Raw genomic sequence first — 20188 nt, 5'->3', positions numbered from 1 at the left:
TAAGTTGAAACAACCAAAAACACGAAAGGCCCTGAATAGTCAAAGCAATCTTGAGAAAGAAAAAAATGCTAGAGGCATCATACTTCTGGATTTCAAACTTTAGTAATCAACACATTAAAATATTGGCAGTAAAGCAGATACATATTACAATAGAACAGAATAGAAAGCACAGAGGAAAAACCTATGCACACTAAGTGGGACAAAAGTAGGTTTACAGTTGTGAGTATGCAACACATGAGTTTATTCTTGTATTAATATTTATTAATTATTGTATTATTTTCCATACAAACAATAGTAAATCTAATTTTGACCCACTCTGTATTTGGTCAACAGATTTTATTTCTTTTTTAAAAATGTATTTTTATTGATTTCAGAGAGGAAAGGAGAGGGAGAGATAAAAACATCAATGATGAGAATAATTGATCGGCTGCCTCTTGCACACCCACTTCTGGGGATTGAGCCTGCAACCTGGGCATGTGCTCTGATGGGGAATCAAACTGTGACCACCTGAGGTTGATGCTCAGCCACTGAGACACACCAGCCTGGCTCACTGAGGATTTATATGTTTATGTTCATCAGGAATATTGGCCTGTAATTTTCTTTACTGTGGTGTCCTTTTCTGATTTTGCCATAATTTAGGGTAATAAATGCTGGACTCATAAAATGAGTTTGGAATTATTCTTTCTTCTTCTTCTTTTTTTAAAGAAGAGTTTAAGGATTGGTATTAGTGATTATTTAAATGTTTGGTTGACTTAACTAGTGAAGCCATATGGTCTTAGACTTTTGTTGGGAGGTTTTTGATTCCTGATTCAATTTCTCTAGTACTAATCAGTCTATTCAGATTTTCTATTTCTTTGAAAAACTAGTAATTTTCCATGTCTTCTAGGTTATCCAATTTGTTGGGACATAATTTGTTCATAGTAGTCTTTTGTGATCCTTTGTATTTCTGTGGTATCACTTTGATTTTTGAGTTCTCTGAGTCTAAATATTGGTCAATTTTAGCTTTTCAAAAACACAGCTCTTATTTCATTGACCTTTTCTATTGTTTTTTTTTTTAGTCTCTATTTTTAATTTTTATTTTGATTTCTTTCTTGATCCATTGGTTGTTTGGTACATGATCTTTAATCTCCACATAGTTGTGAATTTTCCAGTTTTCTTGTAGTTGATTTCTAGTTTCATACTATTGGAAAAGATGTTATTAAGACTGCCAGCTGTCAGAGGGGAAAAGGTTTGGGGGCAGGGGAGGGCTCTGGATGGAAAAGTTGAAGGGATTAAGAAAAACAAAAAACACCTCATAGACACAGAAAACAGTATGGTGGTTACCAGAGGGAAAAGGGGGTGGGGGAGAGAAAAACTAAAATAAATGAATAAGTAAAGGTTTATTAAGACACATTTTGTGGTGTAGCATGATCTGTCCTGTAGAATTTTTCATGTGTGCTTGAGAAGAATGTGTATTATGCTCTTTTGGATGGAATGTGCTGTATATGTTAAGTCCACCTGGTCTAACAAGTTGTTGAAGGCCACTGTTTACAGTAGCACTGACTGAGAACACTGTTAAGTCATGAACATTAACTGGAGAACAGTCTGTTTGGAAAGTACACTCCATGGGGCTCCTGCCTCTGTTCGTGGCCTACTGTGCAATCTTGGCCAAATCATAACCCTTCCTGGCCTGGGCTGACCCATCTGTTAAAATTGCAGGATTTCCCTTTTTTAAAAAAATTACATAAATTAGAGCTAGTTTACAAGCTTAGGTTACCTGTGACAGATGGCATATTTAAGGAATTATTTTTTTTAAATATATTTTTTTATTACCCTTTCCAAGGAGACCTGCGACAGGAGTTTGTACACTGCACACTCAACGACAAGCATGCAGAGCGGCCCTGTTTTGCTGCCACCACAGCTGTGAAGAGGAAAGTCTGGTGTAGGAAGTCAATTTTGTTTCTGAAGCTCTATATGGAACAAATGTTAGGCCAGCTTTTCAAAACTCTGAGGTAAGGTAAACAAAACAGGAAATTGTATGAGCCTCATCAAGACTCCATTGGTGTATCTGAGCTCCAAAGGGCCACTCATAAATGAGTTGCTTGAATTACCAAGAACAAGCCCTTCTCATCTTCCAAATGCTTTATTTACTGTGCTTATATCCCAGACCTGGAGCCCTTCTTTCTGACCTCCAAAGGCATAAATAAATGGCAAATCAGGGCAACAGGCAGAACAAAAGAGAGCTCCCATGTTCATGTCCCTGCACTAAACCAGACTTGGCCTATCTCCCAATAGGTCCCAGATCTTCACCTATTTATCTGCTGACATGGTCACAAGACAATCCTTGATTTGACTGCTGAGATCAAGACCAGAGATTTCATCGTGTGCATTAAGTGTAAAAATTGGCTCATCTGAACGTGCATCCAAATGATATACAAAGCAGTCATCTGTACTGGCCAAAAAATGACAAGGTGAAAAGTGATTCCCCGTCACTCTCTCAATCTGCCCCCTGAATCGCCACATTCGAAGGCTTTCATCTGGACTTTGGCAATCATACAAAGCCACTGACTTATCAGATGACCCAGAAATCAGAGTCTATGCTTCAAATGGATGAAACTGTAGAGTCTGAACCTTGTCTGTGTGCACAGCAAGGCCAGCTGCTGGTTTCCCCAAGGACACATCCCACAGAATCACAGTGCTGTCAACTGATGTAATTGCCAGCACCTTTCTGATCAGCTGATTCCATGAATCGTCCAGGACAGCAACAGTTTACCCTTCTGCTGAGGAACTTCAAAAAAAGAAAAAAAAAAAAATGGGCAAAGGACCTGAATAAACATCATTCTAATGAAGACATACAAATGGCCAACAACCATATGAAAATAAGGTGCTCAACGTTGCTAATCATCACTAATTATAAAACCACAGTGAGATTCCCCTCACAGCTGATAAAATATCTATTATCAAATGGACGAGAGCTAACAAATACTGGTGAGGATGTGGAGCAGAGGGAAGCCTTGTGCACTGTGGATGGTAATGTGAACTGATCTGCAATATGAAGTTTCCTCAAAAAATTAAAAATAGAACTATGCACTTATGACTCAGTAATCCTACTTCTGGGAAAGATCCAAATGAAACAAAACCATTAAATGCAAGAGATTTTTGTATGCTCATATTCATCACATCATAATTTACAATAGCCAAGGTATGGAAACATCCTATGTTTCTGTTGATGAGTAAATGGATAAAAAATGAATGCATGTATAAATACATACATATATATGAAATGAATTTCATATATAAAATGAATACATATATAATATATACAAAAAATGAAATATTTTTCAGTCATGAGAAAGAAGAAAATCCTGCCATTTTTAACAACATGGATGAAACTGGAGGGCTTTACGTTAAGTGAAGTAAATCAGAGAGGGAAATAGAAATAACTGCATGGTATCACTTATAAGTGAAGAAAAAATTGACTCTTGATAATAGAAACAGAATAGAAAAGTGGTTGTGAGGGGTTTGGCTTGGGAGGAATAGGGAGAGATTGGTAAAAGGTACAACTTTCAGTTATAACAAGATGAATGAGTTTTGAGGATCTAATGTTTAACATGGTGACTGTAGATGATAACATTATTGTATAATTGAAATTTGCTAAGAGAGTATAAGTTAAATATCTCTCACACAGAGAAAAGGTAAACATGTGAGGTGATGGATGTGTTAATTAACCCTGTGGGGGGAATCCTTTCACACTGTATATATATTTTGAATCTTTACAGTGTACATTTTAAATATCTTACAATTTTATTCAACAATGTACCTCAATAAAGCTGAAAAATTGTGTTAATGAATCTTCTAAAAGGCCTTATCATATTTTTCCATTTCTTCTTCTTGAAAAATTTTTACTCTGCTGATTGAATATCATGAACAGCTTTTCCAGAATCCCTCCCTATTCATTCATTATCATACTGCTCTTAGATGTAAATTATAAATATAGTTGATATGCAAAGTATGCATTCAGAGTTTGCATTTATTTCTTTAGTGTAATGTTGCCAGGAAGAATAAAGTGGTTTTTTTTTATTCTGTTACCAGATACTGCAGGCAACTTTATTTTGATTCAATAGAAAATGTGAATTAAAGAGTTTTCTTGCTGCCAGCTTACAGAGCACACTATAGTGTATATGGATAATGAATTATAATGTACATCTGAAACTTACACAGTTTTATTAACAAATGTTACCTCAATTTAAAAACAAAGGCTATGAAGAATTTTGTTACTCTATTAGTAATCTGTAATACTTCAAGCATGGAATTCTTCAAGTTAAAACACTTTGGGAAATGTCTTTTTGATAATTATAATAATCACTCTACCAGTCAATGTACTATTAGTGTTCCCTCACTCTGTTATGTTATACTAGCATATAAATCTGATCTTGTTAACCTCCTACACAATATTTTTTCATGAACCCTCTCCCCCTCAGTCCCACCTCCCCGCCATGATGGGGCAATCTCTAAATTGATTACCTGAGAGGCACTGCCCTTCATGATCTGGCTGCTCCCCCTTTAGTACTTTATGCCCTTCCTCCTACTCTTTTTACTTTGAATTTCAACAATACTCAACTACCTGCCAGGTTTGTCCGTACATTGGTACATATTGTCTAAATGACACACTTCTATTTACCAGTTTAGGTGATCTTAAATACTTCCCTGAACTCAACATTGCCCCTCTCTTACTTCCTTCTCTTCTCTTCCCTCAGTACTTTGCAAAATATGTCTGAACTAGCAAATGCCTATTTGTTCACAGAATACATATGCATTGAGTGCCCCCTAATGCGACAGGTATCTGCATGTGTGAAGGTCTTTTCTTGCCACCAGCCCCTCAGGAACTCCAGAAGAGTTCAGTTGAGAAAAGAGTTCTCAACTCTGTCCGGAACCTGGATGCTTCATGTCTCATCTCCACTCCTTGTCTTCCAGTATTATATTGATGTTCTGTTCTGTTCTCTCCTGAGACTTTTCAACTCTGTTCCATTTAGTCCAAGCTTGAGCTTTGGATTCTTTCTAATTTCCCTCTTTGGAAATTAAAAACTCACCCAGTAACATATAATCTAGATTCTTGAATCCCAGCCTAGAAAAAGCACTAAAGGCTTCAAAAACAAAAAAAAGAAAGAAAAAATGGCAGAGTCTTCTATAGGCCATGTTTTTGGACATTATTTTCTTTCTGTAATCCATTTTGAAGGGAGGAATTATGTTTATGCCTGGCATAAAAAATACTGTACATCAAGCATGTCAAACTCATGACCCACAGTGAATACTTTTTTAAAAAAATGTATATTTTATTGATTATTTTACAGAGAGGAAGGGAGAGGGATAGAGAGTTAGAAACATCGATGAGAGAGAAACATTGATCAGCTGCCACCTGCACACTCCCTACTGGGGATGTGCCCGCAACCAAGGTATATGCCCTTGACCGGAATCGAACCTGGGACTCTTGAGTCCGCAGGCCGACACTCTACCCACTGAGCCAAACTGGTTAGGGCATCACAGTGAATACTTTTGTGGCCCAGCCAAGATAACGGTATGTAAGAAACTTTTTAATAAAAATTTTGTAACTTAATTTTTACAATATCCTGTTATATATAATTATTAATAACGAACTACAACATCTGCTAATGGCTGATTACTATAATCGTGTTGCATTCATTTCCCTTATGCACCTTACACGCAGGTGCACCATTTCTCCCCACTAATACTAGCAGCGAATATTTTAGCAGCCAATTGCCACACCGTTAGTCTTGGACTGACTTGTTTGGTGTGCACAATAGGAAATACATCGCTTTCGGAGAAGAGGAAAAATAGGTTTACTTGTGTTACGCTTATTAATTTGTGCAGTTATCAGTGTCTGGTAAGTTAATGTTCAAGAAAAAATTAATTTTTATTAAAATGTTCTATTATTTTTTGTTAACACTCACTCATTTATTTCAGCCCTTTGTATTCAGCATGTCTCTATTGAAATAAACCTACGTTTCTATGAAAATTGAAGCTTTTGTTTTTTTGTGGCCCACATCAACTTAAACCTTCTTTATGCGGCCCACGTTACCCTTTGAGTTTGACATGCTTGCTGTACATATGTAAACCTAATTAAATGTGTGAATAAATAATTTGTTATTGCTACCTTGTTCACTACAGGGTGGTTTTTGACAATGATATTCAACTCAATTTTCCCTCAAGTAGTTACGGTCTAGCAGAGTGCTTTTTAAATTGTACTCTGAGGAGTCCTCAGGGGGTGATGGAAGTATGCTGGGGGCAGTGGATGAAAGACAAGAAGGGCCAAGCAGGCAGGGCTCCAGGCTGCACAGAAAAGTCCCTAGTGTGCATTTTCTGCAATTGGACTGCTTCCAAATGTTTCAGCTGAATAAATGTTTCCAAGACTCCAAAATTTAAAAAAGAAAAACCCACATACACCAAAACCACTGACTCAAAGCTAGACAAGGGAGTGGCACCGGGTAACTTCCCATAGCACTTAGACCTGTTTCAATTGTACTTGAATACACTTCCTAAAACTTTTCTAAGTATGATACAACATTTTCCAACAAGACAAAGCATTACAGGCTTGGCAAAGTTGCTTCTACATCTTTAATGATGACAGACTTCCCACGGGCAAATTTGCATAACAAAAAGATTTATTTACCAGGCATCCCTTCACAGAGGAAATTCAATGATTTAATAATTCCATACCACTTTAACTCCTTGGCACCTAGAACTTGAAGTGTCCCCTGCCAGGAAGACAATTGCCAACAACAATGGACACCTTGGAAAGTGCTAATGCGAAAGGATTAGTAAGCTAGTGCAGACAAAATGAATTATGCTTAGCACTTACAGGTTTTCTGCGGGCAGTAGTAGGATAAATGAGGTATTATTAGTACTGTACATTTTGTGCCAGAGGCAATATCTAGCACTCCAGTGCTTTATACTTCTTGATTTGCCAGCCTCCACAGTAAGTTCTTCCAAGCTGATGCTGACAGAGCAAAGTAACACACTGAGAGAAAATCCTTTAAGTTCCTGTGTTCCTTGAAATAAAGAAAGATAAAAAAGAATCAAATAGAAATATACTTTGGATTAATTTTTTTACATAACTCTTATGGCTAATAATCACACCAAAAAATCAAAGGAAGTGGTTAGTCTGTCAAAAAGAACTTACGTATTTCAAAGGTACTTTTGATTTTACTTTATTCTTTTTTGCTTCTCATCACTGATAATTCACATATTGGAAACAAAGGGGGGGCCTCTCGGGATTTAAGGGAGTGATTTCACTTATGGTGTCAATATCTATAGCAGAGACAGTTTGCAGTTTTATGATCCTAAAGGAAAAGCAGCAAAATGTCATCTCTGCTCCTTCTAAATAGATGGCGTATTGACAGAAATGAACATGATTTGCCAACATTAGCACAGGAAGAATGTCCCCCTTCAGATCTCAGTACAGACAAGGAGCTTTAGAATGAGAACATCACATGTTTATGGCAGTTATGCTTTGATCCACTGAGACCTAAATTGATATGTCATACACTTTGCCTTTATTTATTTATTTTTTAAAGTATATTTTATTGATTTTTTACAGAGAGGAAGGGAGAGAGATAGAGAGTTAGAAACATCGATGAGAGAGAAATATCGATCAGCTGCCTCCTGCACATCTCCCACTGGGGATGTGCCCGCAACGCAGGTACATGCCCTTGACTGGAATCGAACCTGGGACCCTTCAGTCCACAGTCTGACGCTCTATCCACTGAGCCAAACCAGTTTTGGTACTTTGCCTTTATTAACGCATGTTATCACTCAGCTTCTTGTCCGGAAGTCACACCATCCTCCACTTTTTAAACTAGGCACAGTAGACTAGACAAGCATTTCATTAGTTTGAGAAATGTATTTGCCAGTAAATGTTTTTGTTGTTGTTGAAATATCGTCACCTGAGGATATTTTTTTATTGATTTTTAGAGAGAGTGGAAGGGAGGGAGAGAGAGAGAAACATTGATGTGAGAGAGACACATCGATTGGTTGCCTTCTGCATGCACCTTGGCCAGGGCCAGGGATAGAGCCTGCAACCTAGGTAAGTGCCCTTGACTGGAATTAAACCCGGGACCCTTCAGTCTGCAGGCCAACGCTCTATTGACTGAGTCAAACAAGCTAGGGTAGTAAATGTTTTTTATGCAAGAAAATAGACACCCCAAATATTTGAACATTAGACTATTGTAAACAGTACAAAGTATTTAAAAATTACCTCTGTCTTCAGGAGTACAGCATCTGCTACATCATCATTTTTAAAGTTGTGGCAGCAAATAATAAAATATTAAAGAATCAAGGTCTCACTTTCCCTTGGTATCTCTCAAGGTGTGATGTAAGCCTGCATGCAAAATAAAGGAAGTCATTGCTATTGGTCACTTGCAACAATAAAGGAATTTATTTATTTTTGCATCTATTTAGTTATTCACTCAGTACATAAACGGTCTACTAAGGGATAGCTAACTGTATTAGGTACTAAAGGCCCAAACAAACAAATCACGGTTTCTGCCTTTGAGAGGATGACAGTATTATGGGATAGATGCATGGAAAATAACATGAGTAACAAAATGATCACAGAAGCTAGGTCAGACGTGAACACTGGGTGCTATGGCCGCGGAAGCTAGAAGATAATCTGGTGAGTTCTTCAGTGATTTCCGTGCCCTAATGTTTCCAGTAGAATTTGAGAAGACTTGTGTTACCTTCATGATCCCCTGCTAGAATTCAGAGCCCACCCTGCATCTGACAATTCTTCAGCCACAAACCTTTTGTCCAAGATGCTTCATTCTGGCTGCCAACTGCCTGGAGAAACTGCATACTTGGGAAATTTATCTATTCAGTTTCCTTTATATTGAAGAGAATTTAAAGATTTCTTTAAAGTCACACCCTCTTTGTTACAGTTTTACAGAGTTTTCCTCACTTCTCCTTGTGTAGATACAATTTCTGTTTCCGCCGTCAAAATTGTAGTCCTCATGTAAACTGACGCTTGCAGCTCTACCACTTGCCTGTATTCTTCACACTCCTGATTCACGTGTCCGCTCATTAGAATGAAAAGGTGCACCAGTCCTGCACAAAATCAGAGCCTTCTTCTAAAGCAAGGACATGTCAGCATCAGAAGTTAGCTGTATTTCAAGAACCAATGATTTCCAGCTCCGATTTTAAGATATTGTAACAATAATAACCATTCTTGAAATATACTGTAGGGTAATTGTCATGCTAGTAGAACACTGTTATCAGAGACAAAACTTGCTAGAAAAATGTTTTGAGTTTTAATCACTTCACTTTGAAAGCATTCAAATGTTTTAAAAAAGCAAGTTTTGTCTCTTAGAAACTTTTCTCTCTTACTGTGAATTTGACTGTTTCAATCCCAGGAAATGCCAGCTCTCCCTTGGAGAGCATTAGTCATCACTTTCTTATTATCAAGCATCCTAGAACACAATCCCATACTGATTTGCTTCCTCTATATCTCATTTTACAATTTCTCCTCCTCACTATGCATTAGTGCATAGCAAGTTCCATAATGTGCTTTCTGCCTGCTCCTGTGGCTATCTCTTGCATATAGCAATTTAGAATTTCACATCAGGCCCAAACCACCATATCCCTCTTTGCAATAAGTTATTCAGGTAGACAAGAAAGCAAGTAGTATGGAGTTATATTTATGCTCCATTGAAAAGAGAGTGAAAGAAAGAAAAAAAGATGTGTTTTGGTTTAGTACCATCTAAATTGATAGTCATCAATCAATCATCAATTGCTCTTTAAGTCCATTTATTCATTAAAATAAATCATGAAAAAATGGAACAGATGTGAATCTCAGAGGTGGGGGAAGAGATTAACCAAATAGCTTATATGCATATATGTATTGCCCATGGACACAGACAATAGGTTGGTGAAGGCCTGGTGCAGGGCCAGAACCAGGAGGATGGGGAACAAGGGGAACAAAGGGGGTGGGTGGACATCTATAATATTCTCAACAATAAAGATAAAAAACCCCACCACTTTGGAGTAGCTACTATATGTCCATTACTGTGTAAGGAGCTGAATATATAGCAATGGATGTGAGGGATGTGATCCTTGGCTTCAGGGACCTTGCTATTTACTGGTGAGGGCGGCAATTGGGGGCCACAAGCCAGCAGGGGGGGCAGTTGGGGGGTAACCAGGCCAGCAGAGGGGGGCAATTGGAGGTGACCAGGCCAGCAGGGGATGGCAGTTGGGGGTGACCAGGCCAGCGGGGGGGGGGGGGGGGGGTAGTAAAAGGCAACCAGGCTGGCAGTGGGGGGGGAGGGCAGTTAGGGACGACCAGGCTGGTGGGATGGTGCAGTTGGGGGCAACCAGGCAGGCAGGCAGGTGAGCGATTAGGAGACAATGGTACAGGATTGTGAGAGGGATTTCCAACTGCTGGTTTATGCCCGATCCCCAGGATCAAGCCTAAAAAGGCAGTTGGATATCTCCCAAGGGGTTCCAGACTGCACTGGACGTCTAGTAAGAAAATAGAATTTCAAGTGGAAGGAATTTGAGTTATTTCTGAAAAGGGTTATAAAAGAAGGCTATAGACTTTCTATTCTTATATAGAGATAACAATACATTTTCAACTCCTTCTCTCAAAGGCTATCCTAATTACTCTTAAAATAATAAATTAATTTTAACAAAATTCTTATGATTTTAGAGTTCAAAGTATTATCATCATTTCATACTGTTTGCATCAAATAACAAATAAGAAAGAAATGTGAATACCTCAACTGAGCTCTATTTCAACTTAGGAAAGGAGAATTTATGAACACCAATGTGTAAGCTACCTTTAAATTTTTGAGTTGCCATCCAACTCAAAACAGCAAACAATAATTGAGCCACTATTATGCATTCAGGCCCCTGCCTGGGTCTGCAGAAATAATCAGTTGAATTGCCTCTATCTTATCTAAATAGAAGCACAGACTTATAAATCAACCACCTCTTCATCCCTCATCAAACTATTCCTTTTCTTCATTTTTATAATTCATATGCAGCTACTCTTTTAGTGTTTATTTTTTAATTGCAGTTTATTTTCCATATTATTCTGTATTAGTTGGGTGCTTAAAATATTGGGGATACCACCCTGTAAAGTACATGATTGTCTAACCACTATGCATTTATCTGAAATTAATATCCTATCTAATAAAGATAAAATATGCTAATTGACCCTCACACCATCACAAAGATGGTGGTGCCCACAGTCAATAAGGAAGAAATATACTAATTTATTGCCCCGCCCTCAAAGATGGCAGCACCCATAGCCACAAGATAGCGGCGCCCAGTCCCCTCATCCCCACCACATGCCTGCCTCTGGAGTCCCCCAGTCCCCTCAGCCCCCCAGCCACCCAGGGCCACTCTAGGCTCAGGTAACCAGGGCCGGCCAAGGCTTGCACTGCTGGCAGTGTCAGCAGCAGAGGTGTGATGGGGGTGTCGCCTTCCCCTGATTGCTGGGTCACCTCCAGCCCCTGAGAGCTCCCGGACTGTGAGAGGGGGCAGCCTGGGCTGAGGGACCCTCCCAACTCCAGTGCATGAATTTTCATGCACCGGGCCTCTAGTAGAATAATATTGACTAATGAGTGTGCTGTTACTCTTTTAGACTGATTAGAAATTTCAACATTTCATAGAGAAAGACATAGACTGATGAACAGGGACAGATCCATAGATAGAGAAACAGCGATCAGACTGTCAATCCCCAGAGGGAAAGTAGGGGAGGGAGGGGGTAAGGGGAAGAGATCAACCAAAGGACTTGTATGCATGCATATAAGCCAAACCAATGGACATGGACAACAGGGGAATGAGAGCATGAGTGGGGGGTAGAAGGGGGGGTTAATGGGGGGGATAAGGACACATTTGTAATACCTTAACCAATAAAGAATTTTTTTAAAAAAGAAATTTCAACATTTCATATTTCTTCATTACATTATATGTTTAAAAATTTAAGAATAAATTTGTATTCTGCCTCATAGTCTAAACCAGTTAAATATAAGGATCATGTCCAGGACTATTATGCATGCAATGTTTGTAAATTTACTTTTTTGAAAAACATTTTTTGGTAAAATACTTATTTACCTTTAGGCATTGAAATATTACACAATGTTTGTATTATTTATTAATATTTATTTGAAATATTACAATAATTTGATGATACAGGAGCTGTTATACCCACTTCACAGATGAGAAAACCTGAAGCTCAGAGTAGTCAGAGAGCTGAAGTCTTTTCACAATATTAATCCACCTGAAGGTGCCATAAAACCTTCTTACCCCTCTAAATACCCTTTTATACCATAATTCAATCTTTTGTAATTCCCTTTTTTCCCCTGCACATCATTCCTGATTATCTCTCAGGCTTCAGGAACAGAAACTGTGAGTTGGTTTTGCCAACTATCCCATAGAAACTCTGTTAAGATTATTATTAGATTGTTTCAAGTAAAAGCTGTCACTATAACATTTTATTGATGCTGCCTTTTGCCTACTTTGATCTCTTGAAATAGTTTTTCTTTATTGCAAAAATTATGAAAAAAATGTTCTTTAAGCTTATATATTTTCATAGGGAATTGAAAGGTATGATTGCTACTATTCATTTCACCAAATAAGTAATTGTTTTATTTTTAAAAAAATGATTTGGGGATCTAAACTGAGTATTTTCAAAATGTTACTAATTTTGCCTCTCTCCCTTCTGCTCAAATAAAATAAAATAAAAGACTAAGAGAAAGAAGCAAAGTAAAAGCTGCACCTTTGATTCTGAAAGGATCACACAAATGCAACTCTCAAAGCTGGTGTTTCTGTCTCCACATGACATTGCTAACTTTCTGAAACAATGTGGCTGTGAACTTTGAATACAGAGGGTTGGGTAACAGGTAGCAAATTATGAACATACTAGAGGCCCAGTGCGTGGCTTCATGCACCGGTGGGGTCCCTCAGTGTGGTCTGCGGGGATTGGGCCAAAACTGGCAGTCCAACACTGCCTACTGCTCCTGCCTGCTGTTCCTGCTCATCTCGGCCCCACTGTGCCTGCCACCGCCGCCACTCAGTAGGCTCACTGTGGTCTCCGGGCTGTGGTAGCCAGCCACGAGCCCTGCATCTGGCGCCCGTCCTGTATTGAGAGTCTGTCTCCTGCTGGTTAGTGCGCATCATAGCGACCGGTTGACCAGTCAAATGGTTGACCAGTCATTTAGGCTTTTATATGTATAGATGTGTCCTTCTGGACTCAACCTGAAAGCACAATTCAAACAATGAAGCATTATAGGAGTTCAAATGCAGAAAGCAACTTTTGATTCATTTAACACAATTTTCTCATTTCATAGATGCTGAAATTAGACACAGATAAACAAAATTATTTACTCAGGTCTTTATTTGCCAAAATACACGCCATACACAGATTTGCATAGATACTGATGCTTCTTGCATCTAATATCAATGTACATTCTATGCTGAAGTTTAGCTAAAGAATGAAGTTGGGCCTTAGCTGGTTTGGCTCAATGGATAGACTATTGGCCTATGGACTGAAAGGTCCCAGGTTTGATTCTGGTCAAAGGCACATATCTAAGTTGCAGGCTAGATCCCTGGCCCTGGTCAGGGTTTGTGTGAGAGGCAACCAATTGATATGTCTCTTTCCCATCAATGTTTCTCTGTGTGTCTCTCCTTCTCCCTTCCACTCTCTCTAAAAATCAATGGAAAAATATTCTTGGGTGAGGATTAAAAAGAATAGAGTTAGGAAATGAAATATTTTAAATTGTTCTTTAGAATTGTTCTTTAAAATCAATACACAGCATTTGTTGAGTGTGTACTATATCTAACTTTGTCAATTATATCAAGAAATTGCCAGCTATAGTAGTTCATGAAGTACATTACTTGCCATAACATTCTTAACTCAGGTGTTTAGAGTCAGCTTGGTTTCCTTCGTTTTTGCTGTCCAACTGCGATAAAAGGTATTATTGAAAACATTATATATCAAAGGTCATATTATGTCAAAACCATGAATTTCATTTCAGTTTCCAAAGGGGTTTTGTGTGGGTGTTTCACATTCATTAATTGCATTTGAGCCATGTTTTTAAAACTATTTTAGCCTTACCTGAGTGTCTTTCACATAGGTTCCCCAAGGACACTACAAATGAGCAGCAGTCACTTTCAAGTTTCAAAACAGATCTGCTAGACTGTCTAATGTGGTTTAAAGGTCCTCTAATCAAGATGATACAGAATTCATTGGACTTCTGAGTGGGCGATCACAGCATCCTTGGAGGTGGGTGTAATAAAGGAAAGAGGAAATAGGTCTTAGGGGAATGAGTTGCCAAAAACAGACTGTTTCTGTTCATGGAGTTTTAGCATTTCAGAAGTGGTAGGAAAATTTGCTGTCACTTACTTTACTTTATTTCCCTCTACATGTGAAGAAATTGATGCCAGGAGAGGGCAAGGGACATATTCCCCAGCACGCATCTAGGTAGAATAGAAGCAGGAATTAGAATCTAAGTATTCTGATTTTAATAATTATGGCTATATAAACATTGAATGCGCTTCTTTGTGAGACAATCTGTTATAATATATATCATCAGTTCATTTGTGATTATATCGAGTATAATTGCTTTTCTGAAAAGTGATACTCATCCCAAAATTAAACTAAACACAATTTACAGGAGAAATCTTTCATATATGAAGACGTTAACATCCATTCGTTTTTTCTTAACTGTTCCCTCCCTTTATATCCTGACCTATCTTACATATTTGAAGTTCACTTTATCATTTTGATTTGACTTAAACAAAGTGCAATGAAACCATTACCTCCCTTTCCCCTCCTCCTTTAAAACTGGGTTTTTCATTTAGATAGGAAAAAAACCCATTCATTTTAATTCACACTGATTCTAAACTCAAATAAAAACCTTAAGTCATTGAAGCACAAAATCTTTGGATTGAATGGGGCATTAACCATCATCTCATTGAATTACCCATTTATGCTTGAGTGTTCTCTACAATTTCCCCCTTGAAGTGGCTGCCCTTGCCTACATTTGAACAGTTCCAATGACAGGCTACATATTACCTCCCGAGAGAGCTTGCTTCATGTTCAAATAGTCCTAGCTGTTATTTCTTCCTTATATTGTGCTTAGATCCATGCACCAGGAGTATTCAAAAATTGGTCCTACTTTGCATTCCTGGGGCCATATAGCCATAAGCAATCCTTCAAATATTTATAGACAGCTCTTTTGCTCTCTCTCTGAATCTTTTCTACTCCAAACAAAAGTTGATTTTCCTCTACTGTTTTACACAATAAGGTTTAGGGTCATCCTTAACTCTATTGAGTACCTAATCTGTGTTTTCTGAAACAAACTCAATATTTTTACATCTTATTTCAAGTACTGTATAAAGAATTAAAAACTGTTTCCACAGATATAGCTGGCTAGTGCCAAATAGTCTACTTAATACATAGATAGCAAGCTGGAGAGCATTATGCTAAGTGAAATAAGCCAGCCAATGAAAGAAAAATACCACATGACCTCACTCATTTATGGATAATAAAGACCATTATAAACTGATGAACAAAAATAGATACAGAGGCAGAGCAGCATTGAACAGACTGTCAAACTACAGCGGGAAGGCAGGGGAGGGTTGTGGGGCGGGAGGGGGGCGGGAGGACTTGTATGCATGCATATAAGCACAACCAATGGACACAAGACACTGGGGGGTAGGGGAGGCTGGGGGATTATCAAGGGGGGGAAAAAGGAGACATGTAATACTCTTTGTAATACTTTAAGCAATAAAACAAAATTTAATCAATCAATCAATCAATCAATCAATAAAAGAGGAATCTAAGTTCACTATTTTTTTTATTTCCTTCTAGCAACTCATATTCAACTTGCTAATGGCTAAATCCCTCATCTTTTTTTTTTTTTTTTTTGATGTGCTACTGCTAACTTGAATCGCTATTAGAATTTCAGAACCAAGTATCAATTCACTTTAAATTTTGCTTTCTTAAATTTGATCCTTGAGTTTTGCTTGCCATGTTTTTTTTTTTTTTTTTGGTCCTGATTTGGTCCTCAGCATATTTATTATTTCTTCCACTTGGTTTTGTCAAACAGTCATATGAACATATCTTTAATTTATTTATTTACTAAGTCATTGCTTTAAAAAGAATAAAAGTAAGACTATGACAGGGGTAATAGTTTAAATTTCTGCAGAATGTACCCAGATAATTTTCTTGTCTATAATCTCATTCACCGATCACATGGACCTTTCTTTAAGTAAAATATAGTGTGGAAACACAACAATTAAAGTAGATAAAAGCAGACCTGATCTAGTTGAAAATCTGTTCATATAAATGTGCGAGCAGGCTTATGTGTGTGTGTGTGTGTGTGTGTGTGTGTGTGTGTGTTCCCGTGCACATGCGTGTACACACACACACACACACACACTCTAATTTCTGTCTTCTTTGGGTCAGTGACTCTCTAAAGTACTTACACAAAATATCTAGAGAAATTCATAACATAATTTGAATTATCAGAATAATTACATTTTGAAAATATTATCTTATAAGCAATGATTCCAATCTGTATTCATTTGCATACAATATTATCACGAGATACTAACATATGCCCAATAAAAATGAAGTTATGTTATATATGCTGCCCCAAATTTGTCTTTAAATAAATGAATGTTAATAAATTCCCAGTGGAATTTTATTTTCAAATTGATAAAATAGTTTAAAGTTGATGTGAAGAAATTTCACATACTTATACAAGAAAATTTTGAAAACAAATTTTTTTCAAAATTCCTATTTGGATATCAGTAAACAAAATGAGTAACACTGATATCCAAACAGATATAACTATTTTTATATACCTTTCTACACAGGGAAACATAATAGATTATGTGCTAAATGGTGTAATAATTGGAAATCAATTTGGAAAAATTAATTTAGATATTACACCAAAATAAATTCCAAATGAAATTAATATTTTTCTATATAAATACCATTAAGTTGCTAGAATTAAACATAAGTGAATGTTTATATCGTATCCTCTTTTTCTTTTAATCCTCACCCAAGGAGTGAGGATATTTTTCCATTGATTTTTAGAGAGAATGGAAGGGAGGTGAGAGTGGGAGAGAGAGAGAGAGAGAGAGAGAGAAACATCCATGTGAGAGAGAAACATTAATTTCTTGCCTCCCACTTGCATCCTGAACAGGGGTAGGGATTGGAACTGCAACCCAAGTACATGCCCTTGACTGGGAATCAAACTGACACCCTCTGGTGCACAGACTGATGCTCCAACCACTGAGTGACACCCATCAGGGCTTTTATAGCATCTTTAATGCATTAGTTCCATGGCAGAAACCACAAATTATGTGACTAACTTAAAAGTCAGAGTTGAGCCCTGGCCGGTGTGACTCAGTTGGTTGGAGCACTGCCCCATACACCAAAAGGTTGTGGCTTTGGTACCCTGTTAGGCCACATACCTAGGTGGTGGGTTCAATCTCTGGTTGGGGTGCTGATGGGAGCCAACCGATTGATGTTTCTGTCTCACATTAATATTTTTCTTCCTCTTCCTTCCTCTCTCTCCAAAAAAATAAATAAATATATCCTCAGGTGAGGATTAATTTTTTTAAATCAGATTTGAGAAAATGGAACAAAGTTTAAAAGAAAATTACATAAAAGAACAATATAAAAATGATATAAGTTTCATATAACAATAAAATAATTTCTAAAAAAATTTCTCAAATCATACGAGAAAATTAACAGAGGAACATGAATAGGCAATTCATTTTTTAAAAAAAAAAACCCTACAAATGAGCAATAAACCAGAGAATCATCAATCTTTTTGTAATTGAGATGACAAGAAGATAGATTTTTCCATAACTTGTGTTGCCTAATTTTTGAAGGATTACTAATACCAGGATTGATGTGTCAGAAAATGGGTATATTTTTTCTCTCTAGATGGATATAATCAATTAACTTTTGGATGAGGACAATTTGAAAACAAGTTTATGTCAATTTTGCAATATCCATACAATGAATAATAAAAGTGATTAAGAGGGATGTAGGTTCATAATCATTGACTTGGAAAGATATTTATAATATATGCAGAATGATAAAAACAAACTGGAAAAAAAGGTAGATTGTATTCCACTTCAGTTAAAAAAACACACATAAAAACAAAATATGTGTCTGCTTTTACCTATTTAGTCAAATTAGCTCCAGGGTTTGCCTTTTCTATCCCATTCTTCACAATTACTGAAAAATTCATAACAATTTTCTAAGTGCAGTTATAAATAAGAAATATTTTATTACTTTGGGATGTAAATTATCAATAAAAACAAAGTACTTGAAGAAGCTAAATGCTGATATTCATTCAATATGTTTTGTAAAATACTAAATTTGTTAAAACTATACATGAAGCATTATCAATAGTGTTGAATTCTGGCAAGAACTAGAAAACCATAAACACTGAAAATTTCTAGCTTGCCTCACCTGATGATAGTTTTTCCTTATACCTGACTTCAGTAACATGAAGAATCACACATCACTATTTTTTTGTTATTTCATCCTAATATATAAAGAGCCAGGTGCCGTCACGACCGAACGGATGACTAATCACCAAGAAGTACATGGAGCACCTCTCCGTCCTCCACCCGGGCCCCCGAGGTGCTCACCATGGGGGGGGGGGGGGGTACTCGGGACTGTTGAGCGGCAGCAGTGATGGCGGTGGGCTGCTTTGCGGGGCGACAGCGAGCTTAGCAGAGCAGTCACCAGGCAGCAGTGAATTTTGCAGAGCACTCGTGGGGCGGGGGGAGCTTCTCGGAGCATCCTGGGGCAGGGAGCTTCATGTAGCATCGCAGGGAGGCAGAGGCCAGTGACGGAGGCCAGGCTAGGCCTAGGGCCCCTAACCGCGCACAATTTCGTGGCCACTGGGCCTCTAGTATAGAAATAATATTACTATTCTTAAAGTATTTACTATATATCAGGTACTCTGATATTGGAAGAATTAACTTATTTCCTCATTTTATTATAAACTTTACATATATTACCTCAGTTCAATTATTCACAGTAACTGATTTTATATGTTTTTTTATCTTTAATTATTTATTTCAAATGTTTTTATTAATTTTTAAAGAGTGGAAGGGAAAGGGATAGAGAGATAGAAACTTCAATAAGAGGCAAACATTCTTGTTTGGCTGCCTCCTGCACGCCCCTACTGGGGATCAAGTCAGCAACCTGAGAATGTTTCCTAACCTGGAATTGAACTGTGACCTCTTGGTTCCTAGCTCGAGGCTCAACCACTGAGCCACACTGGCGGGGCAATCTTTATTTATTTCTAATGTGAAAAGATGATTAGAGGGATTAAGTAATTTTCTCAAGGACAATCACACAAATATATAAAGAACAGAAGATTAGAAGTCCAGTGTTTCATTCTCTCAATCTTAGGGCTCTTCCTCACATACTATGCTGTGTTGCAAGACTCACTGTATGTAAGAGAACTTACAAAGAAAGAGACAATTGTGGGGTCATTTATCACACAAATAAAATAATATGAGCTCTATAATAAGGAAGGAAAATATTTAAACTAAGAACATCCATAAAATGGAAATTTGTTGCAATTGAGAACCAAAAATTGCTTAGAATTTCTGTCTTGGGGAAAAACAAAGAGATATCTGAGTCTTATTATCTAATAAAAGAAAGCAAACTAATTTATCCAATCCACATGAGCAGCAACCTGCCTTCAAGAGAGCACTAACCTGAGAATGAACTGTGTTCTACATGCACTTTTTCCTGTTTTGTGGCACCCTAGGTGAATAAACTAAACTTTGCACAATATTTAAGTTCCAAAATAAACATTGTGTATGCATCTCTAACTAGCATTTATATCTAACATTTCAATCACACTCTGATTTAAGAGGAAAATATTACACCTAAAACTCATAAATGAACGGTTACATTTACCATGGGTTCATTAGGTTAAAAACACATTCCTGGTGTTTTGTAGAATTTCAATGACTATTTTGTTAAAAACTATAGGATAATGGTTAAAACCATGAGCTTTATCATATGAAGGATCTGTTCACATTTCAAATCTACTGCTCCTTATGTGGGCAAATCTACTCACTAGACTATAAGCCCATAAAAGCATTCTTTACCACTGATAACCAGGGATTCATATAGTGCTTATAT

At 37.4% G+C, this 20188-nt stretch overlaps 1 pseudogene; it reads right to left on the bottom strand.

The window, feature by feature from the left end:
- Positions 1-2027: 2027 nt before the first annotated feature.
- LOC139015805 (periodic tryptophan protein 1 homolog) overlaps positions 2028-20188 on the bottom strand; it is a 34230-nt pseudogene continuing 16069 nt past the window's right edge.

The sequence above is a fragment of the Myotis yumanensis genome, unplaced genomic scaffold (genome assembly GCF_028538775.1).
Source record: "Myotis yumanensis isolate MYYU_CA2020_CCGP unplaced genomic scaffold, mMyoYum1.0.hap1 SCAF_8, whole genome shotgun sequence".
NCBI lineage: Eukaryota > Metazoa > Chordata > Mammalia > Chiroptera > Vespertilionidae > Myotis > Myotis yumanensis.
This window is presented reverse-complemented; position numbering and strand designations above follow the sequence as displayed.